Raw genomic sequence first — 24713 nt, 5'->3', positions numbered from 1 at the left:
GTCCTCTTCAGCAAGCCAAAGTGAACTGGAAGGCTCCAGCCTGTGCAGCTGCTAAATGGATGGCAAGAGGCTCCGTGCCTGGAACTTGCAGGTTCACCCTCAGTGTCAAAAACATTCGGCCCCATTAACATTTTATCTGCATGCCAGAGCAAGAGCAGGAGACTTGGCAACCAGTCAAAAATAATCTTTCCTGGCACACAGAGCCCTGCTGCAACAACTCCCATGGGCTTAGGGACAGCTGGTTGGCAGGAGGGAAGAGACTGAAGATGGAGATGTGGAAGAAAGAGGGGGAGGAGGGAGCCACAGGCCTGGGATGGGAGTGTGAGGGGTGTGAGATTAAGAGATTTACATGTGCATGACACAGGCCTGAATAGTTCATTGCCAGAGGATGGGGAGGTGGTTTCCTTCAGACACTGGCTTAGCGAAGTCTATCTGCTATTCCCTTTGTGTCCCAGGTCTCTAAAATAGAAGGATTTAGCCTTTACCTGCACAAATGCCTGATCATTGGCCAGTGTTCACACAGCACTGTGAGAGAAATAAACCTTCTCCCAGCTAAACATCCCCCAGCCCCAAGTGCAGCTGAGACAATGCAAATGCCGTGGGTCAGAGCTGATGACATGGTCTGTCCTGAACAAACCCAGGAGTGAAAGGGAGGGATTGGTCACACTTCATTGTGAGATTTGGCATGGCTTGGTCAAAGGAATCTGGATGAAAAAATGCCCCCATCTTATTTACTTTCAATTGAGTGTCCACAGAATTTACTCTTGGGAATATTCACCCCAGTCAGAGCAACAGAAGGTGCAAGGGATTCAATTTGGGAAGTATCAGGAGTGAAAACAGGTTCCTCACATCAGCTGAGGAGCAGAGATTCAATTCCTCCATGGCCAGAAGAACAGGTTAAAACATAAAAAGCACCCAGATATACGGGCTTCTCTAGGACCCATCTTCAGAAACTCATTCCAGGGCCTCTTACATATCCAAATGTGAAATTAAAATAGAAAATATACAATGAATGGTCTCCTGATACAGTCAAATGCCCTAGCACCAGGGTGAGATTAGTTAGTATAATTTATATTCACATTAATTAATTGGAACACCTAGAGTTTCAAAAAATAGCTCTGCAATTCCACTGCTTAAACAGCTTACAGTATTAGCAGCTAAGGCAAAAAGGGAGGGATGAAGAACCTACTGATTAAAAGCTATACTTTAATGAGATAGCAGTCCAAATTTTACAGAATCCATCAGGAATGGGGGCAAAGAGCACCCAAATTAGAGCAGGGAAAGCACACTACAAAGGCAGAGCGAGGCAAACCATCAGTGCCAGGCTGCCAGGCTGCCAGCAGAGCGGCTGTGTTTGTCAGGCTGGGGGACAGCAGCAGCGTGGTGACAGGAGGGTCAGTACCTGCCACCAGCCACGTGACTGCCTGCATTCATTACTGCTGTAAACATCACACCAGGAAGCTGAAATAGAAGCCAAAATGTAGAAGGAGAAGAGGAAAAACAAAAGGGAGCTCGGGAGAGGATCCCGATGAGGGGAAAGAGGTCCATAAAACAAGGACAGCTGGAAGTCAAAGCAGAAGTTTTGGACGTTCACTGGACGTGAACCCTCATTTTGCCTGATTTCCTAACAAAACAACAATCCTGCAGTCCTGTTCCAGGTGTGTGTCTGCTCTGCCCATTCCACCCCAGCACCACACAGGGGCTCAGCCTCAGGGGCAAGGACACCCCACATCTTTCACAGAAGGCAGGGATGTGCCTGGAGCAGCTGGGCTGAGCATGGAGCCCCCAGAAATTCCTTGTCAGCCTTCAGAGAAGCCACAGAAAATGTCTGGCTCCCGTCTTTGGTTGTTTGTGGAAAAATAACATTTCTTTGCTCGGATTTCTGTGAGTTGTGCTGGGCCCCTGTGGCCTCATGGAGGGTTTAAGAGACTCAGCTAATCTGCACCTTGAGGATCCTCAACAACACGAGGAGTCAGAGCATGCTGCTGCCAGAGGACTTGCTAAGCCAAGGAAATGTCACCATGTGAAGTTGAGGAAATTACCAGGATATCCCAAATGAATTTTTCCTGGTGAATTAATAATGTTCAGCATAAGGGAAGCAGAAAATATCTGTCTTTAATTTCTTTTTCTCTGTGATTTATTAACAGCATGGAAACATAAGCATGGCACAACACTATGGTCAACTCCCAAATCCCCATTCTTCTTATAAATCAGAGGAATTACAATTTTTTTTCTAACCAAATGAAGCATTAGAATCAGTTCCAGCATGTGAATGTGTGCCCTAGAGATTACAACCCCTTCAGAGCAATGTAAGTACATGCAACACCTAAATTACCTCTGATAGCATGCAAGGGAGCAGAGGAACAGATTCCACAAAGCTGAATCCTCCTTTCAACACAGCTAATTCAATCTGAACCCTGTAAAATAAGTTCACGAGAAAAAAAAGACATAGTTCCTTACTCCATCCCTAAAAATCCTGCTTGCAAAATGAATATCTTTATCCCCTTGCCTGTTGTGCTTATCTCCTGCCTTGCAGCCCAGCAAGCTCCTGAGCTGTGTGCTTTGGCAGGAAGGTCCCAGATCAGCCAGGCTCAGGTGAGAGGCATCTCTGGAAACACTCAGGCCTGGCTTGCAGTGCTTTCCCCTCAGCAACCCTCTGGCTGCCCCTCCAGCCAGATTTCTGTGCTAATTTATTTGTCCTTGTCAGCTCTTCAAGATGCACCTTTGTCCCATCCAGCAATTTCCCTGTCTAGGCTGACTTGGAGAGGTCTGGAATAGCAGCAAAAGACAAGAAGCTGCAGAAAGGAGGATAGCAAGGAGCCAAATGCAGTTGGCCTGAAGCTTTTTTTCATACCTTACTCATGTGTAATGAATCTGCATCATGCCACTGCAACTGCTGGCTCGTAAAGATCCAGTTCAGTGTTTCCCTTTTATTCACACTGATGATAATATGACTAATTGTAGTCTTCTTGCCCACTGAAAATTGAATGAAGGAGGAAATCTGCATACTGACTGAACATGCTGCCAGGGAGAATAATAAATGAAAATCAAAGGCCCGGCTCCCAGATGACTGGATGCAAAGGAATCTGTTTGCATGAGAATTCACACTTTCAATCACCACTGGAAATCTGCCGTGGATAGCATTTTTCTGGTAAAAATGATCCAAGCATTTGATCTTCCTCAGAAGAAAATCTGTGATGTTCAAGAGAGCACAAAATCTCACCCTTCTCAAAGCGCCCAGGCAGCGAGGAGAGCCCGGCTTTGCACGCGTGAATTCCACATGCACCATCCCTCAGTATCAGCCTGATTTATGTGATGCCTCCCTGAGAAAGAGATAATTATGTAGATTGGGATTATTTATTTACACAGCCCTGTCACATTTGGAATGGAGCTGGAGCCCCTGATCTGCTCGGATTCCCTGGCACGGCTGATGTTGAGGTTCCCTGTCGGAAGGGATGGAGCGTGTGCCTGTCATGCCACCTCTCTCTGGAAGTGAAAGGACATTACTAAGGCATGAATCACCCACATCAGGGCAATGTCTGTCCCAGAAGTCTGCTCAGCTCCCAGCCACGGTGCTCTGCTCTTGTTGATCACAGCAGCAGCAGCAGTGGTTTTATGGGAGCGCAGCTCCTGCAGCAGCAGCAGCACTGTGGATGTGCTGGAGGTGCATCATGCCAGCCCAAGGAGCCCGGCAGCAGCCTGGTGTTTGCCTGGTATCCCAGGAGAAATGCAGAATAAACAATAGCACAGCTCAGATGAGGTTTCACAATTAATGGCAGGAGCCATGCCTGAACCTCACTGCCACATCCTAAAAGCAATGCAAGCAAATGATGGTGCTGCATTTTTCCATCTGGACTTGTTTCTCAAGTGCTTCTCTGCTTTTGTCAAAAGGGCACATCAATAGCCTTCCCAAAAACCCTCTGGAGGCACCTTCCTGATGGAATGATCCATGTCTTTCCACGGAATGGTTCAGAGGGGAAGAGGGCACTTCATTTGTGACGCTATAGGATTTCCCCATTAGCACCATTGCACCAGAGTTACCAACTTCTCTACTTCTGAAGAATCAGGGAGGCAGCTAGAGGTGAAAGTCCTCATCCAACAAAATTCAATGATTTTCTATCTTGAATAGGAAAGGTGCTCTATAGTGAGACTTGGGTCATTATCTTTACACCCTCCCCATACCTTTGCCCATCATGCAGGGCAGAGCAGCTACCAGGCCGTTGTGGTTTGTGCTGCTCACAACCAGCTTTTTGTGATTTTGACATGCAGGTTTATTGGATTGCAGACTGGCCTGCATCCAGTGGATGCTCCCTTCCACATTTCTGTTCATTATGCAGGAAGACCTCTCTTTAACTCTTTAGATCAGCTCTCTCTCCTTTTGGCATCACTGGAGCAGAGCCAAGGGGGCAGAGTTGAGGTGACAGTCTGAACTTACATATTGAACACAAGTCACATGAGTCAGTAAATCATTTGCTCCTACAGGGGGCCCTGCACCTGCCAGAGAGGAATAATTAAATTATCAAGTGTCCAGAGAGCTACAGAGGCAGAGGACACTGGATATGTTTGAGGTGATGGAGCAGCCTCCTTCACAAAGTGCATGACTGTTACATTCCTCATTAGCTTTGCTTCCCTCCCATCAGCCCCAGAACCCAGTGAAGCGAAAGGGTCAAAAGCAGAGCAAGAGCAAGGCTGAAGCACAAGAATCCCAGCAGGGAAGAGGTGTTGATCTCACACACAACCTGCCTGCGCTCAGAAGGACAACTTCACCTTGGGAGCTGGGCTCTGCATCCATGGAGCTGCCTCCCCATCCCCTGGGGTGCTCACTGCCCCTGGGCATCCTTCCAGCCTGTTACTAATTTGGATCTGTCTCTTCAGTTCATTCAATTGCTGTGGGGTGAGATAAAAAAAAAAAAAAAACAAAAAAAAAAAAAAAAACAGAAGACGAAAAATAAATCTAGAAGGGAATGCCTTTTTTACTTGGTGCTGGCCAGTCAGGAATGGGACATCATTTGAACATACATTTTCCTGGAACATGAAGAATTCCCTATTCTCTATCCAGGTAAAAACAAGGGTGGGGAGAGGAGGATCACACTTTCTAATAGCTGAGGGTTCTCCTTTGGGGTTAAGGCCAGCACCAGGGCTATCATCAGGGTCAGAAAATGGCCAGTGTGGGTAGCCACACGTGGAGGACAGGCTTCCATCTGCCAGAGAAAGCAGCACCTCCCTGGCACTCTTCAGCCATACTCCTTTCCCCTCACCGAGGGATTCCTGTCAGTTCCATGAAATTCTCATCAGGACAGATTTTGGGCAGCCTGTTGTGACAAGATCACTTTGAGTGCCGTGTGCCCAGAGCCAGCAATGCTCCAGGTCAGGGCTGGCTCTGCCTCCTGCCTCCCTCCATCCTCCCTGGGTACAGAAACATTTCAGCCACCCATGGAAATAACAATGCAAACTCTCCTGGGAGCAGATGGGGCAAAACCACTCAGCTGCTGCAAAATCTATGCCTAAAACTAGCTCCCCTGAAGAGGGAAGTGCATAATTTATGATGGTTCCTGGCAGACTCAAAGAATGATTTTCAGTGAATGGGAAAAAAAGGTCATTTATTTCTCCATTGTTGTAGTATTTTAATTCACTATTTATCACCCCAAAAAAGTATTGTTTAGAAATTTGTGGTGCGATTCAATTCTATATTATATAAATATATTTGGTGTTATTTTGGAACCAGAGGACAGGAGCATTAATAAAAACTGTAATTGCTTTCAAAGACCTAAAATAAAATGTAGCCTTTCATTTTGGATGAAATCGAATCTTTCAGATAGACCAAACTGAGCATTTCTGAAGGGGTTTCACCATCAGCTCCAAAAACATTATGTTAATTTATCAGCATAAGATTCTCCTTCATACTCAAAACAAAATGTCCCTTCCTACCATTCCTTGTTAGTTAGAGTTTTATCTTCCCCTTTCCATAAATGCCTAATTGAAAGAGGCATCAATTTGTTGGCAGCACAGCAGTTTGGAGAACAAGAAAAGCTATGAAACACTGATGCAGAAACAACCCTGCAGGAAGACTTTCTGAGCTGATACCACCACAGGATGGTAGAAAAATGGTGAATGTGCAATTAAAAAAAAAGCATAAAATAAAGAAATCATTAAATAGCATGATAAAAATTCACAGAAAAAATAACCCCAAACTGTGCAAGAGCTTTAAAAATTCAAAACATTTCAACTATATGCTTGGACCCAAGGGGATGTTCTAAGAAGAAATGCATTGGAATGGGACATTCAGAATGTCCCCATGAGAGCAATTCCACATTGCAGAACATTTTGTATTCTTTTGCCAGAATGCTGATCTGTATGTGACCTGTACACTGAGCAGCAAAACTTTCACACCTCCTTTCATTTTATCCCAAGACAGGAGTGGATAGCAAGCTTGAATTGTTAGCTATAAGGTTAACATATTTTATATAAATATTCCTGTCCTCATGACACTACATCATCACAGTTCCATTAGCCTAAACCATTTGTAATAAACTAATATGCAGAATGATTTCTAGGTACTAGCAGCTAAAGAAATAATAAGCAGTTCCTCTTTCTTTATTTCTTTCTCCCTCTCTTTCTTTCTTTCCCTCTCTAAATGACAGACAAACAGACATCCACCCTGGAATTTCCTCAGCATCTCAAAGCAGGTCTCACCACAACTGGCAAGATGGCTACAGTACGCAGGATATAATTGGATGGCTACAGTATTCAGGATATAATTGTGCTTATGCATTGTGCAAATAGAAACTCTAGACTGATCTGGTCATCTGGAAAGGAGTTTTGTCGAGGGTTTCTTTTCTCCACAGTGAGAGCCTTGTCCTAAGCTCAGAGGACAGCCATAAAGGAGAGTCTCCATGCAGGGTGCTCATGATGTTGATGCAGCTCCCAGAGGGTGTTATTGCCTTGTTCTCCAGGGCTGGATGAGCAACTGGATTATTTTATTTGTGGGTCAGCCCTGAAGTTACCATCACAAGCCCTTATAACTGGACAGTTCTCTAGCCATGAGGGAAGGAATGATTTTCACTCTAACAGCCCTGGGCTGCAGCTGCGCTGAGAGCAAAGGCACTGGGAACGTGCAACCTAACAGGCAACCAGCCACTCCCTCTGCCTCTCTCCCTGGAGATGGCACAAAGTCATCTTGGCAGGCTGGAGGCTGCTGCAAGCAAAGAACTATTTGTGTGAGCACTGCAGAGATCAGATGTCATGACCAAAATGCCAGGGGGAAGAGCAGACTGCATCCAAAGTGCCCAACCCAGCCATGGACCAGCTCTGGGATAGCAACAGGGTGCTTCATGCTTCTTCTGAGCACAGGAAAAACCCTGAGCAGCATCTCCCTGATGTTCAGGTGCCTCTGGGCAGCCCTGTGTGCCTGGAGCCAAGTAGCCACTGATGCTTGCGGCTCCTTTGGCTGCTCTGCCGCGTCCCACCCCGATGACGCAGAATGCGCCAGGCAAGAGTGGAGAAGCATCATGGTTGCCTAGGCAATGCCTTTGCCATGGACAATAAATCAAATAAAGACAATGCCTTGGGTTAGCAGCACCCAGGGGTCTGTGTAACTCTCCCCAGTGCAATATCTCCCTATGGAAAAGCCAGCTCCTTGCTCCACACATGGACACGTAGGCACTGGCGCATTCCTTCAGCCTTTCACTGCGGGAAACTCCTCCTGCTCCCTCCATGTCACAAAGCACAGAGGGAGAAGAAACCCCATCCAAAAACCCATCCTAAACCACATTCAACAGAGCTCACTCCTTCCTACCTCTTCACAAACGACTGCCAAAGCGTGGGAGGAATCCAAGACCCTAAGAGACACGGAGTTCAAGCCCGCGGCATTGTGAACCGCTGCAGTGAAACCTCTTATTTAAATGCCATGGGAAATAGTGTTATAGACAGAAAGGGAAACAAAAAGCCGGACAGCAGCCCAGCACCCCGATCGCAGCAGGTTTCTGTCAAAGGAAGGCACTGCGGGCTGGCACTCGCTGCGGGCAGGCAGCCACCGCCTGGCCAAGCGTGATGGCGTGGCTCGTTTTTCACTCTGACACCACTGCAGGCTCCACAAGGCTCCTTGACTCGCAAGGTGATCAGAATATTGAGTACGGTACTGCAGCAGCCAGCCTGGCGCCCAGCGCGGCAGAGGAGCCGCTCCCGCCCTCCCTCTCCGCCCCTTTCCCTCTCGCATGCGAGGGAAGGAGGAAAAAGAAGGAAGAACAAAACAACGGGATTCCAACGCCCCCTCATACATCTTCGGGGATGGACCTTGGCTCCATTGTCTGCCGTCCTTCAACTCATTTCCCAAAAGCCAGAGTGTCCCTGGGTCCCGTCCCCCCTTTTTAACATGCATATTTCTGCCATGGGAGCGTAACCCGGCAGTAATTGCCATGATGGTCCCGCTGCAGGGGCACTGCGGTGCTCCTCTGCCTCTTGCTATGCAAATAAAATTCCTGGAAGGAGCAATAAATCACTGTCCACCTCCCAGGGTGCAGCCCATGGCCTGGAACTGCTGCCAGGGTCAGCTCGTGTGGTGGGACCCAGCCTTGACCTGCTCACACCATGCAAGCCCAGATCCTCAGAATACATCTTGGAGATGGGAACAGCACTGGCAGCCCGATGTCCCACCTTCAGCCTGAAGCCACTCCTAACTGGTACCAACAGAAACCCACAAAGGCTGAGTTTTAGGCAGGGAAATGCTGCAGACTTGAATCTCCACTTAATCCGTTGCCACCAAACACACCTGAGAGGAACAGCATCTGTGAACTTGTGGCTTGCCATACTCCTACTGATCTGTGCTCTGTTGCATCTCCCCCAGCTCTGTCCTTGGGTTTCTCGGATAATTCCTCCTGTCCCATCTTCCCAGCTTCGTTCCTGCCTCTATCTTTCCTGCAATGAGGAGTGAGTCATCAAAAACACCTTCAGAAAACTTCACTTTCACTCGTGAGCTTCTTTACCTCATCCAGCTGGGCAGGTTGCACGCAGAACAAATTACTGTTGTTATTTATGAGAGCACTTAAGGACTCATGTCATAGACTGAGGGTGGGAGAGTCAGTCCTACAAGGGTTAAAGGGCCAACGGCATTGTTTCATTGTATAGCTGAGATGCAGAAGCATCCCTTGTGATCAAACATCTACAGGATGCTTAAGCATAGTCCCCATTCATCTTAGTTCTTTTTATTTATTTATTTATTTAAATGAAATAAGATATCTCTAAAAAGCATTTAAATTCCCATAAATATTGTGGAGAAGGAAATTTCATGCTGCTATCTGACTGACTGGTTACATGCTTAGCAAAACCAGAAGTAACAGTACAGCTGAGGTGGGGTTCTCTCTCTCTCCCACTTGTATTACTTCTTCTGGATAACTCCTTATTGATCAGCTGAATGACACAGCAGAAATTTCCATTTCAAATTGAAAAAAAAAGAAAATTCATTTGCTGATTCAGTTTTAGAAAATGTTTGCAATAGGTCTCAATGTCATAAAGGCACCGTTTCATTGACCAGATCTGACTCAAGAATAAAAAACTAATGCATCCTGTTGTTATTCCTTCCAGTGGCAAATGAGTTTTGCAATAATTAAGCCAGGGAAAATAGATTATTGTTATAAATATCTGATAGCAGATATTCTGAACTCATAAAGATCTCTCTGATGTGAGATGGGGATTGACAACATAATCATCTCTCTTGCCACTCTGCCTTTCTGTGTGCACTCCTGCTCTCCTTCCTCCCCCAGTCCTCCCCACCTTTGGAGCTGCTCAGGAGAGCTCATTGCTGCCTGTGGTGAATCAAAATGTGTTATCATTAGGCTGAACGTGTTACTGAGTTAATTAAATGTCACACTTTTGATAACATTAATTAGAAGCATTTCAGACTCATCTGAACACGCACCCATCACAAAACCTGAGGAATAAGTGCTGATGTTTTCATCTCAGTAGATTTTATTGATGGAAGCCCTTCATCCATTCATTCATTACTAATATTCAATACATATTTTACTCTGTCAGGCAACAAGTACTTTTCTCTTTTTCATTCTGTACCAGACTGTAAAAAACACTTGTAGCACTCAGCTGTGGCCCATTTTGGAAGCTCAGGTTCCCAGCATGAGGTTGGACCCATATTTCTAGGATATGGTTTCAGCAAGTTGAAGTCTGCAGGTCAATGACAGCGACTTTAGGCTGTGCCTGTCCATGGCCTGAGAGCTTCACAAAGTCATCAGGGAGGCTGACGATGTCCAAGTTTGCACAGCTCAATCCTTTCCCTACTTAGCATGAATTCTCCACACCTTGGATATTTGAAATGAAAGCCCTAAACCAAAGCAAATCTCAGCTCAAAAAATCCACCCCTTATTAAGTATGGGCAAGGCAATTTTCCAAGCCAGGTACCACACTGCCCCTAAATTCCTGTATCACTGCAGACCTTTTCCCACACAAAATTGCATTTCCCTTTGGCCCATCAATCATCTCTTATTTCACCTCACCCATGGCAGGTTAATGCTCACCAGCACAGCCACCATCCCTGTCTCAGAAGCAATCTCAATAAACACAACCCCAAAACTTATTTACCAGGCTTCACTTCAGGATGTCTCACGCTCCTTTGAGCCCCTGACACTGCTGTTTCCCTATTACAGATTGAAACAACACTTTGCACCTTATCAGAAATGTATTTAACCATTTATGACTGTGTAAGGGACATGAAATAGCAGCTAAAGGACATCCTTCACCACACAGGATATGTGGGCACTCTAAATGTGAGCTCTTGGTAATTTGTTTACTGGTAACTGCTGGGCTGCCTCTCTATGCACTCCACTTAAATGAGGTTTTCCTTGGTTTTTGAAACCTGCCTGGGTGAAGAACAGACACAAGTCACAACTCATTAAGTTTTTCAGTCTGTGAAACAGAAATAAGGATAGTAAAATTAGACAGAAACAACCTTCATTCTCTTCTCCATTCCAGCTGGCTGGAGCCTGAACTGCAATGCACACTGGCAGTGGATTTTTTTCACCAGAGCCCATCATCTTTTGTTTCTTCATCACCATGACATTGTTACTTGGTTGTGGACCCTTTGTACTCTGCTTTATTGCTTTGTCTCAAAGCTCTGTCATATGTCTGACACCTGAGGTGTCCCACAGCATCTTTCACTTGGCTTGACCTTGGCCTCAAAAAGATGTGGGGGAAATTGGTGTCCCTGAAAGCTCTGAAGGCAGAGGAAGAAAGAATAAAACCCTAAAGAGATGCTTATGGGAACTTTTATCAGGCAACTGTATAAAACACTCCATTTGCTATTAAAATGATAAACTGGAGTAGCTCCCAGAGATAAAGACTATGACAAAATTCTGTTATTAAGTGCTACAGCTTTGCTCTTGGCAGTGGCACACACCAAAAGCAGTGTATCTGCAATGAGGAACAGAAGTAAATTTTCACTGAACTTGCTGCAAACAGGAACAAGAAAGCAATGCAGACAATAATACCACAAGTTCAGCAGATTCCTAAAACATTTATATGAGATTTTAGATCACATGATGAATTTGCAATAAACAGTAGCATAAAAGAATTTTTGCATTATATTTGACAAAAATATAATGAATGGGAGACCATCAGAAAGATTCATTCAGCCTGAAAATACATCCAAACACTCAAGGATGAGGATTTCATTGTTCCTACATGTCTTCAGAGCACCTCTGGCTCTAGAGAAAGATAAAAAGATCTTTTTCTGAAACAAGAGATAATTACCAGGGAAGGGACCTAAAAATTTAAATTCTTATCAGAGAAAGAATGGCCATAGGGGCCAAGTCAAACCAGCTTACTGAAGTGTTTTGTGGCCAGCAGTTTCCATTAGGAAATACTGAGAAAGAGCTCAACAGCCCTAGCTCTGTACACATGGGCTTATTTAAATTAAGAGAAGGAAGAACTTGTTAGGAAAAAATAGTTACAGCAAGTTTTTTTACCTAGAAAACACTAAATTTGTTCAAAAATATTTTCATTAATATATTTTATATCAGGACTACTTCACATATTTGAAATGAAGGAAAAAAAAAAGTCAAACAGCAACTTGAAAGGAGGTCTGTGCCCAAGGTATAAATATATTCAAAGAATAAAAAGGTAAAGTAGCACATACAACAAACATCAGATTTGCTATTTACAAGAGCAATTACCCACTAAAATTGTTTGTCTAGAGCTTTGTGCAGGTTCCTCTCCCTCAGTCCTTAAAGCAAGGGGGGATGATCACACAAAGGTTATGGGTCTTGTGCAGATGTAATGGACTGCAAGTCTGCACTCTGTAAGCTGACAAGATGAAAGAGTTGAGAGGAAATGATTCATGATCACCTTCTAGCCTTAAAATATGTGATTCCCTGACCCTCTGCATTATAGGTTTTGTTATCTTCCTGTTTTCTGGGTGGAGTGGAGTCACCTGAGCCACAAAAACATCACCAAGAGGGCAGGGACATCTTAAAGTCACTGCACGGCAGCTTCCTCCTGGTTATTGCTTTTTGCTTTGGTGTTTCTGCAGGGACCAGCTGCTCCTTTGCTACTTTTCTCCACATTAGAGGAAAAAGAATGAGGAATCTTTGGTGATCATAAACTTGCTTTTGTTTTCACTATAAGGTGTTTTCCCATAACTATTTTGCATTTAGAAATATCCCAGCATATCTGACATTCTTTAGACAAACCAAAAACTGAGAAATAGTCTAGCAAATCAGAGGGACAGCCTGGTGGCAAAGGTGTAAAAGGAGCAGTGAGGAATGATGGGCACTTCTGGTGAAGGAGGGTGAGCAGTAAATCCACAGGTATCAGGATTAGGGCCAGTATTAGTCAATACTGCCTTGTTCAATGCATTTGGTGATGGGTTTAGGAGCTCTTCCTGCTCTTCCTTCAGTCTTCACAAAAAAAAAAAAAATTGTATTTGAAGTGGGAATATGAACAGCAAGCTGTGTCATTCTTCTGGAAGGTCTTGACACCTTTGCAAAAAGCCACAGCTGGACTTTTCTGCTTCCCTCCAAGTTAGCTCTCCAGTCTCAAAATGCCTGCACCAGTGGCTAGAGAAAGAGCAACTCTTCAAACACCAAGGAGTAAATAATGTTGTCAACATCAGCATCATTTAGCTGCTGGTAGAAGACAGATTTATAGAAGTAGCAAAAATTGCTGGCATTAAGTAATGTGACTGCAGGCTGGTTTTGTTTGTATTGTTTATGATCACAGAGCAGCCTTTCTCTGTGGGGCCTATAGCAGAAGAGATGATCACAGTTCTCCAAAAAATACTGGATTCTCACCTTGGTAATACTCTCTCTCAGGAGAGGCAAACTCACAGGCCTCCAGCAGCTTTGTACTGAGCAGGATTTGCAACAAGGGGGATTTTTTAAAGGGACTGAAAAGACAGTAGTGGTGTATGTTTGAGAGTGAGTGCAGGGAGTGCTCTTCAATAAAATCAGGTAAGGAAGGTGTCAATTAAAATGCAGTGGGGAGGACAAAGAAGATGTTTCTCAAAGCCTGGTCACAGGAACAGGCACCCCTGGGTGACACTTTTTGACAGATCCTGCCCCACTGCCTGTCTTGTGTTCCTCAGAGTCATTCATACTAGAGCAGGGCAAAAATCAATGTTCAAAAGAAGATCATGACAAACTCGATCCATTTTTTCACCTCACGCCAGCCCTGCAGGGCCACAGCACCAGAAACCTTTGAAATCTCTGTGAAAATTGTAAGGGATTATTTGGCTCAGAGCACACTGTGCAGGAGTTGAGGCAGGAATTGCAGCATGTGGAGCTAATGTTTTACCTGGCCAACACAGCCCGGATTTGTTTAGAACTAGGTTTACTGGAAAGTTCACAAACCTTTCAAAATCAGACTCCCACAGCAGAAACTGCCACTGCCCTCTCTGCTCTGGGTTATTTGAGGATCAGCCAGCCTTGGACTGGCACTGCCTGACTGAAAGCAGGGTTTAATTGGCAGTTAAACACTTTTATAAAAGAGGAGACGATTACAACAATCAGGACAAGAAAAGGGTTGCCCTCTGAGGTGGCACAGTCCCCTCAGCATCAGTCAAGGAAGATTCTGGGCCAAGACACAGCCACTGCTCACAGTGCTGGGGTTCCTGGCAGCTCGGAAAGGTAAGGGATGTGTCTGAAAGAAGAGACTGATGTGCTTGAGAAGCCTCATTTTGACATTGTCCTCCCATGCCTGTCCCGCTAAAGCTTTTTTTTTTTTTTTTTTTTTTTTTTTTTTTTTTTTTTTTTTGTGTATTATTATTACAGTTCTTCACTGCCTCCCTCAAACAAATGGCAGGAAAGACAAATGTCCAAGCTGGTATCTGGAACCAGAAAAGATTCAGAATGGCAGTAATAGAAATGGATGTTCTCACATCCCTCAGCACAGATAGCAAGGAAACCTAAGCAAGCTGCTGCCATTACTGTCACCCTGTCAAGGCCAGACTCCACTGGTCAAGCTGCAAACGCATTATTTGCACTGACAAATAGTGAGCTTGGGCAATAAGTTTCTCTGAAATCACCAGCATGATTCACAACAACTTCACAGTCTGGCCTCAGAAGATCAGTTGAAATGGCCTGTCCTATCCTTAATGTCTTCTGCAGCCTCTGAAAAAAAAAAAAATAACTACAGGGAAATGGCCTTTCAAGAACACTTCCCAGCTGTACAAATACCTCCAATCTACTCTGACCTTCACTGAAATCTTCCTCTCAGGGAAGGAAAATGATATCTTTTAATTTTTTCCTAATGTTCTGGTTTATTGTTTTTGCTCCTTCTCATGCAATATAATTAAAATGATGTCCTCAGAGTTGGAGGATACTTACAATAAACAGCTTCTGTGGAAGCTGAACAACTCAGCTATGGTGCTTAATCAACTGGAGATGATGTTTATTGCTGCATATGCTCTGCTGCTGTGAAAACTAGCCCTTAAATACTCAGTTTCCAAACAAGAGAAAATAAAAATCCAATAAGAGCAAGTTAAGGTCCTTGACACACTGTAGGGAAGTGAAGGCAAGAAAGAAGGATTGTCTCTTGCACAATAGGAATAGGCTTAGGTCAGTTAATGCATTGTAAAATGAATTACTAGTGATAGATGCACCACAGGACACATAAAATGCTGATATTCCTCCAATAAGTGCCCATGTATAGAGTTCCTTAAAGCTGCAAATTTCACTCTCATTCAGCTCTCCCAGCCTGGCTGCTCCAGACAAAAACCTGTGGGCTGCAACACAGCTCAGGAGCCTCCCCATGGGCACTCCCAAGAGAGCCATTCCAGGGGCTGAAGAACACATTTTAAATAAACATCGGGGGCAAAAGAGCAGCTGTTAGCAGCAGTGATAAATAATTGGGAAATATGCTGAGGGCCAAGTGTTCAAGAGCCCTCAAGTACAAAATGAAGCTGTCACTGTAATGAGCCTCACACTCTGAAACGAGAAAAGGGGACAGGCAAAGGGTTGATGCCCAGATGCCTTAAGTGTAGAGAATCCTTTGCCTCTGAACCTTCTGGGGTCCTTCCTGCTGTGTGCAAACAATGCAGTGTAATTTCCTGAGCTCCTTGGATTAGTCAGGATTACACAAAGCCATCAGTGCTGCTGTGGGCAAAGCACCTGGCTGCAGGGAGGAGGGCAAGAAAGGGTCCCTGGAGCACAGAACTGCAGAGCTGCCACCAGGACCAGCACCAGGGCTGTGTCCCCCTCCCTTCTGGGCACCTTCTGAGCCATTCAGTTAAAGCATCTCTGAATCAGTAGCTCAGTTCTGAGCATCCAAGACTGCCTGGAAAAATCCTGCAAGGCTCACCTGATCCACCAGCCCAGCAAGGCTCCTGTGTAATCAGCCAAGTTTTACTGCATGTATCATCCCAGTTTTAATTTCTCCTCTCTTACATATTTCTGTAGGAGCCCTTTAGCTGAATAAATTACATTATTAACAGCACTAATAGGAGCAAAGTGAGTGATTGGTAGGAATTTCATTTGCCTTGCTAGAAATTACAGTTAGAGATGTGTTTTAAATGTTGATAAATACAAGCAGAAAACTTCTCTGCTTCATTGGAGAAATAGATTCTTCCATTGCCTCCTCTTGTGACTGAGAGTGAAATATTGCAAAATTATTTCTCTCTGCAATTTGCAGCCCAGTCCATGCACCTTGTCTCTTCCTTCAGCTTTGAAATACAAACATAAAGCTTTTGTACTTGGACTTATCTCGCCTCTACCAAGCTCCTGCACACCTAGATATAGTGACCCACTGTAAATCCTCTGGAGCAAATTGTTCTGCATTAGAAAAATATAATACAAAGCAAAAAAGAACATTTGATACTTTTGGGAGGAATTAAATCATTTATATATCTTTTTTTTTTTTTTTTTTTTTTTTTTTAAGCACATAGTTAAGGATTGTCTGTTGTAAGGCAGCAATATAAACCTGCCAGAAGAATCAAAGCACTAATCATCAGATTTGATTTTCCCTAGCTGTGTGAAGGAACCAGTGCAGTCCTTCAAAAATCACACAAAAAAATTAGTGGAACATTCTTAAGGACTCAGGCATTAAGGACAAGTAAAAGGAACACACACAGAGACACCCCTTATCTTCTTTCTTCTTCCCTTTTTTTAATAAGGCAAATTAAGAGAGGTGAAAAAACCTGCCCGAGACCAAAACTCAGCACTCACAGAGGTGAAAAGTATCTGTATAACATGAAAAGAAACAGCAGCATCAAACTGTCTGCGGTTTTCTTACTAAACCACCTAAAACATGGCAGAAAATGGTTTCTCTTGGTTTCTTTCCTTTTTATTTTTTCAGAATTCATTAAAATCTTCTTTGTATCCTGTCATATTTGAGGGTTCTCTGAGTCAGGAAATGTATAGGCAGGCATGATTTTTGGGACAGACACCTCTCAGAGAGAGCAAAGCGAGCTCGCAGACAGCGCTTTCTGAACTTGTCAGCAGAAACATTTGCAGCGGAAATTTTATTCCAAGAGCTGTCTGCATTCAATTAGGGAGCAGAGGCAGAGCTGTGAGAGCTGAGGCCAGGAATGCAGCCCAACATTTTCGGCACTAAGTAGACAATGAGGCAGACTCGAGCACCAAAACTGTAAACAGTTTGTGAACCACAAATAACCACAAGGGCAACGTGATTGTGGATAAATCATGACTGAAAGCTTGCACCAACAGCAAGGCAGAGATCTCTGCTCCTGAAAAATAACACAAAAAAATTTCTTCCTCTCCCAAGCACCCTTGTCCTGCCAACCCAAGCAAGTTCCCTGTTGCATATTATTTAAACTAGGAGTGCCAAAGCTGTAAGGAATAGAGTTCTCTGACTCCCATCAATCAGAACATACCAGCACAGGAATGTATTTAACCAATTTGAGTGATCACAGGGGACTGGTTCATCAGACCCTCAAGACTGAGCCTCCTCTGAGTTTTTATTTTGAGTCACATCCTGGTCCTGGTGGATGGAGCTGGAAACATCCCAACAGCTCTGATACTGGGTTTTCATTGGCTTATTCAGACATCATAACTCCCTGGCAAATCTGAAGTGCTTGCTGCCTTCCCAAACAATATCACTGCCACCATATTATTGTGCTGTAATCCCCTGGGATGCCCACCACAAGTGAAAATCCATTGCAAGAATTTTCACTGGGACATGAAAGAGTTTCCTCAAACTCACCCCATGCTCCTTCACCTCCAGGCAGGCACTGAAGAACTCTGAGCAGGATTTTGTGTGGAATGAAAGGAGAAAAAGATGTAAAAAGCCTGATGGTTCTCTCTGAGGAAGAGTCACATAGGAAAACAAAGACATGAAATAATAGACAAGAGAGAGAAATTATAAGAGAAAAAGGCTTTATGATCCTAATAACAAAAGTTCATAATCCACCTAGTCTTTTGTTCTGGCTCAGAAGGACATTTCTCCTGAGGGACATCCATCAGGAAAAAAAAAAAGAGATGCAGAAACACAAAGTGAGGGGGAAAATTACTGAAGAATAAGGAAAACAAAACCTCCTTTTGGTCTGCAGTTTTCAGCAGAACACATTTCACAAGCTTGTTACTAATTGTCATACTATCAGGAAGCGTTTTGGAAATGTTTTTCAGTGAACAGCAGCCTCTCTTCTGACCAATCTTCTGCAAATCCCGTGGGTTCTGTAGGACTCCCATGGCCACCAAGCCACTGTAAATCTTGGCATTCCCTTTAGTGTCCACTTGCTTCTCTCCATCAAACGAATATCAACGTTTTCCAGCAAGGATGGGGGCAAACCCACTCAACTTTTCAACTATGATGTCATATTTTCTTCAGACAAGTTATCCATTTTCTGTTATCCATGCCAAACAAACACATCCCTGATCTTACAAACCAGCCTGATTGCACCTGAACTTTACCACCCACCAGGATGGCAGGTTTGTATCTACTGGAATTTTTTGGCCAAAGGCTTGGAAATTACATCTGTGATAACCAACAAAAGGTCCTGCACGTCTGGAAGGTTTATAAGCAATTCACAGACTTTGTACACAACTGCTCTACTCAGCCTTTCCCTCTCATCTCTTTCAAACTGCTTTACCTCAGTTCCTCAAAGCTGCGCTAAATAGGTGCCTTCTGAGGGTTTTTACTTGAGAGCTGATTTCCCTGAAAGGGAAGCCAGACACTCCCCTCTGAGCATCCCAAATTCCACTGTCAGGGCACACAACCCACCCACCATGCCCTGCTGCCGGCAGGAGCCCTGAGAACCGAGTGTGTCATTCAGAGTGAAAGTGGAAGGACTGCTGTACAAGCCAACACCACTGGCCAGTAGCCGCAGCCAGCTGAAGCACACCAATGCTTGAGTGATCCTCTGTTTATCCTCAGGGCCACGGGAAGCTGAAGAGGCCAAAAGTGAAATGACCTAAGACAGCCATGCCTGCGTTTTGTCAATATTGGCTTTTCCATGTTGGCTTTTGTTCAGGTGCAGTGGATGGAAAGGTTTGAAGAGACACACACAGAATGAAATTCATTTTCTCAATGAAAGCCTGGCTCTGTTGAAGTTGCTGGGAATTTTGAAATTAAATTAATTGGGACCAGGATTTTGCTTTTCAATTTCAAACATGAGCCAGGTATGTCAGCATGTCTTCTGCATTCCCTTCAGTGTGTCTAAAGACGGACAAGGCAGTGAAAGATTTAATGCTTGGTTCAAATAGAAAGACACACATCTGAGTGTTCCTCCAATCCCCCCAACCTGCCTGACACAAATGCGTAGAATTTGACTCACAACTGTATAAACTTAATGCAAATTGCATTAAAAGATAAAATTCTACAATAGGGATATTAATTTGTTGTTTTAAGATGCCAGTGCAAAGCTGTGCACAAGCTCTGATTGCTTATTAAATTTTAATAAAATTATGCTACTTAAAACGCTGCCTCAAGCCCTCTGAAATTCCTGCCTTTCAGCCCCACCTGCTCTGATCTGTGTCCTACCCCAAATCAACCCCTGATGCAGGTCTAGTAAGGACCACAAGGCATGATGAGCCCATTCTGATTTGTGATTGCAGCTAAAATGAGAGTATTATGGGCTGTCAAGCCTTGTTAATTTCCTCAGGATGCTGAAGAAAGGAGAGAAGTGAGGTCAGAGTTCTCAAAAGTCTCAAGGAAATGGGAGCACAGCATCCTCTGTGGTCCCTGCTGGTGCAGTCCAGGACTGCATTCCTGGATCATGAACTCCAACAGTCCAGCTGCCCTGAATGGCACCAGCTGACATCTTCTGCACTGATGAGCCCTTCAATACTTTACTTCGGTATTCAGTGTGTGGATTCACATAATGATGATGGCCAGAATTGTCTGGGACTTACATTGAGCCCTAAAAGATGCAATCATCTCCCTTAACGTAATCATCCAATTTCAGCTCAAACCTTTCTCCTCAACCTGCCAGTCAAAAAGAGCCCCTGAACCTCCATCCAGAAGGATCACATCCAGAAGAATCATGTTGGAGTGGGAACATGCCCATGGCATTGATTTTCTCCCTCCCACAATGCACTTGCTCAGATCCTCTGATCCAACTAAATTTAACAAATGCTTCAGGGCACAACTGGTGCCAGCAAAAGAGGCCCATCAGCTATAAATGTTCTTGGGAATTCACACTCCTGCTTATTCACTAATTGCACAGCTGGATCCAACCCAGAGATGTTTCCACCACAACTCAGAGAGCCAGTAAAGCCTGATGTTTTCCAACTGGGTTTTGGATGCATGGTCCAAGACTTCCAAAGATACGGCGGGGAAAGAAAAGCCTGCCTGGTTTTGGTACCAGCAATCCCTGGTTTTATCAGGGAATGAGCATGGTGAGGAACAGGAGGGAGGCAGGACTGGCTGGTTGGAGCCAGGGTCAGGAGCATCCATAGCTGGACATGCTCCTCTCCCATCTTCACTCTCTGACAGCAGCACAATCTGCCTCGTGAATCTGACACAACTCTGTTCCAAGCTGTTCCTTCACATGGATTCATCTTCAGCCCTCAGTTTTCAGTCCCTTGTCTTTGTCCACAGGTGCTTATTTCACCAAAGACAGGATAAACTCCCTGCTTGTAGGACAGCAAATGTGAGTATCAGGTAAATTAGTAAACTGGCTCTACATGAGCTAACTAACCAAACATATACTGAAGTCTTAGAAAAGCAACATCATGCTGAGGACTCCAGGATGTCACCTGAACTGTTCTCTGTTGGCAAAATCTCTTAAAACTGAAGACTTCTTCTCCACAGAATGAGAATGTCAGTAATGTTAGAAAAAGGAAAATCTAAGGATCCATTCAATCAACTGTAATGAAGAGGAGCCAAGTGCAATCACTGTGATTGCACAAACTCCATCTTTGCCTCCTCAGAAAAAGCACTTAGAGATGAAAATATCCACAAGGATACGTATTTTTATCTATGGAGCAAAGCACAGCTCTACACAGAGAGCCACAAAACAAACAGAGCATTGAATCCCTACCTGAGAATGCAACACCACACCCAACTGCAAGCTCATGACTTTGCTGCCAAAGTTGTTTCATGTTCTGTTGTCTTTGCAGAGGAGGAAGGAGGGAATGGTGTTGCTAGAGCAGCACGGACTGTGCTCCCAGAAAATCCATGCAACAGTGAATGGAGAGCAGGAATGAAAGGAAAACCCATAAAATATTGTGCTCACAAGGATCTTAGTCTTGCCCCAAAAGTGTAAAAGGGGCCTGCAATGAGTATGAGGGAGGACTTCTCAGAGCAGTCACCTTCCAGCAACAAAGGGACACAAAACTCTGCTGAAAGATATTTTTAAAACCATAAGAAAGACCATGAAAACTGCAGCAGGGGAATGCTGCAAGAGGCGTGCAAGAAAAGGAATTTGTAGAGTCTCAGGGTACATTTTGTCTGCTTTAGACCTTTCCAAAAAGGAGAACAAGACATTAATCTAATTTATTCAGCCAGTTATATGAGGTTTATGCCTTCTTCATATCACCAGCCTGGCATAAAGCAACTTGAAGTGCGCAGGTAAATCAATCCCATAATTTCCATTTTAGCTTTAACAAGTGATTTTACTGTTTCTAGGTGCTAAACATGTGTATCTGATGACTGCAATAGACATTATGCAGCGATGCATCCTGAATAGATACATGAATATTAAAGGTTGCTCTGTTCTGACAGCTCACTCTGGAGTTTGCCTTATGCTGGCTGAGACTTTCAGCTCTTCTTACATGTAACTTGCATATCACTGTAAGCTCCCTCCCTCCTTTTGACAGGGTGCCCTTGCAGATGGTAATTTCCTTAGTAGGGAAGAGGAGACTCACAATTCAACTCAGATTGGGTAAACTATGGCAAGACATTTTTGCAGAACATAAATATGTATCACCAGATCTAAAGCTGAGGCCTCATTCTCGTGGTATGTTGTGAAAAATATGGGTGAATGTTATGATGTCTTCTTGGCCACAGGAATGTGAAACTGGTACCAAGGAAGCTGAAATCAGGGGTATTCAGGAGTCCAGCACAGAGAGATACCATTGACAGAGAAAATACAATATAGTGAGAGAAAAGAATCTGCTGTGGTGTTCTCTAGGCAATATCATAATACTCAGAGTGGGTGGAATAGCCAAAGCAAGTAACTCAATGAAATGAACTATAAAATAGCATTAATTTTATCTGCACACCGTTACATCAACACTCCTCAAACAGTGGACTCATCTGACTCCAGTCTGCAAGAAAATTCCACTTGGATCTCATGTCTGGCATTTTTTGTCTTCCACATTCCTTTAGAGAGCATCTCCTCCTTATTAATCTGCCAGTTCTCCTGGGAATCACTGCACCCCCCAGTCCACCACAGTGCTTCATGAACAGCACAGCCTGCAAACCACAGCTGTCTTCCCTCCACAGACCTCCAAACAACACATTGTTCTTTGATTCAAGTTATAAATGCTTCCAGTTTACCTCACATGAAGATGTATACAGGGACATAAAGTCAGCACCACACAAGGCAGAGCTGCACATGGTGAGATAAAGCCCTGCTCTTATTTTACCACCAAGTCTGAGCATAGATGGATGTATTTAATAAATTAATGAACTAGAAGAGATGAGAGGGGAGACAGAGGAGAGCCCAACCTCTGCCAGCTCATTTCTCATCCATCACACAGACAAATTGTCCTGAGTGCAGATTCATCCAGAGCCCCCTTCTCCAGCACTTCCTCCAACCATACTGGCAGCAAATCTGCTCTCCACACTACATTTAAATCCTGGATCCTTTTAGAGGAGTGCAGAGACATGGAAACAGGTACAGATGAACATGGGCTGCTGCCTGCCCTGCTTTCCCTGCTGAAGGAGGCAAAGGTCCTCTCCATCCTAAGTGCTGGATTTGTCCCTAGGGCAGCATGGTGGGGGCATGCAATCCCTGTCACTCTGCCACCACACCAGCAACCCTCCCTCCTGCTCAATCCAGGGGGATAGAAAGCTCCCAGGCAACTCTAAGAGAGATTTGTTCATGGTGGTACCAGGCACTCACCTGCTTTACCCTGGGGGAATTTTCAGTCTTTTCAGGCAAAGTCACCAGTACAAAATTCCCAAGATGAGCCCCACGGTGTATTTAAAATTTTGGTTCTCAGTAATGTGCAAGAAATGCAGCCTATCTTCCCTGAGCTCATGACACTGTCTCTCTAGAGATGAGCACAAATTTCATGAGATATTATGGGTAAATCCATTAATTGTTTCAGAAGCTGGAATTAATTAAAATACAGCCCTTAAAAGAAACAGCGTCTGCATGTGCTCTCTTTGTTCTGGATGATCTTAGGAGTGAAATAACAGACTCACAGATTTTCCATGTAATGAACCTTAATTGGAATCTTTTACATTAGAAGAAAACCTGTAATTAAGGCAGGTTATTAATGATTATATACCTAATTATAACAACTAGATAAGCTATCATTAGACTCAAGCTAACTTTTCTGGGAGGGTCTGAGATAGGAGAGGTAACCCAGGAGTGATCACAGAGTGAGCTCTGCAGTCACAGCTCTGCTGCAGAGGGGAGCAGGCTGCAGAGATCACTGCTGGCTGGTGTGCACCACAGCTGGGGCTGTGCGAGCATCCTGCAGTGCTGCTCCTCACCCTGGGTACCTCTGGATTCCCTCTTTGCCTGGACATGTGGTGCTCCCCACCATGATTTTGGTAGCTGCAGCTCAAACCTTCCCCAGCTCTCTTCAGGGAAGTTTTTAGGCTGGTACTGAAACCCCTGCAATTCCCATGGACACACAAGTGGCCCAGGGAGTGTCACTTGGTGTTTTCCACTTGGTTTGTTTCTGTTGAGTCACTCGTTTAACAAGGCTTGGTGATCTCTTTGTTGAGGTTGGCATCCCTCATTTGTGCTCTGCTGAGAGGAGAGGTCAGGACAGGTCACAGGGATCCTCCCCAGAGGAAGCCACAGGAAGCTCAAAGATGGGAATGAATTTATGAAAACTTCTCTGGAAACAGAGTCACAATGAGGCAGCTCTGCAACAGCACTTGGAGGGCACAGTGGAACCAGTGCTTTGCGATGGCCCAGGGAAACAGAAAATCTCAGTATGGCTTCCCTGCAACAAAAGCAAACAACCAAACCCTGAACTTAAAATTCAGAGCACGTAAATTCTTCAGTAGTGGGAGAATTTAAAACTCTTATTCCCTTCAGGGGATTTTCTTCATTTTAAACACAAGCAAACAAATTTAGCAAAAACTTTTCAATTAAATCTTAGGACAGATCCCCAAACCTCAGAGCACCTGTCTGATTTTCCATTTAACCGTGGCAGTGAACGAAGTACTCACAAGAAGAATGGCCAAATAGCAGATTAAAGGACACATTTTTGGGTAGGTGTCCTGGGCCATGGCAGAGGTGCAGAGGAGATGATGCAGCTGCATCCTGATCTAAGAGTCCTCAGCATACTGGAACCTCATATCATTCCAGGCTGAATTATGGCTAAGAATGGCCAACTGTTAATCTCTTTGGGAGCTCCTTTTTTGGTCAGTACTTCATGAAAATTATAGCCTTTTTTTTTTTTTTTTTTAAGCTGACTGTTGAAGAAGTTTGCATCCCTAACTCAGGTTACAGAGTCCCTGTATGGTGCAGTTCAGTGTCAGGGTTCACTGTGTTGTATTTACAACCAACCAGATGGAGATAGCCTTGCTTCACTGGGATAAAGCTCTGTACTTTTCCCAGATGGACACTGCTCCCCCTCTGCCTCACACTCCACTTCCCAATTCAAGAAAAGCACCAGGAAGGGATGATC

The 24713-nt window shown here is 44.3% G+C and overlaps 1 long non-coding RNA gene across 1 annotated transcript in view; it reads right to left on the bottom strand.

Moving 5' to 3' along the window:
* Positions 1 to 24713, bottom strand: part of LOC134424564 (uncharacterized) — a 112454-nt gene that overhangs the window by 67508 nt on the left and 20233 nt on the right. The gene's annotated exons all lie outside the window — the stretch shown is intronic.

The sequence above is a fragment of the Melospiza melodia genome, chromosome 14, assembly GCF_035770615.1.
Source record: "Melospiza melodia melodia isolate bMelMel2 chromosome 14, bMelMel2.pri, whole genome shotgun sequence".
NCBI lineage: Eukaryota > Metazoa > Chordata > Aves > Passeriformes > Passerellidae > Melospiza > Melospiza melodia.
This window is presented reverse-complemented; position numbering and strand designations above follow the sequence as displayed.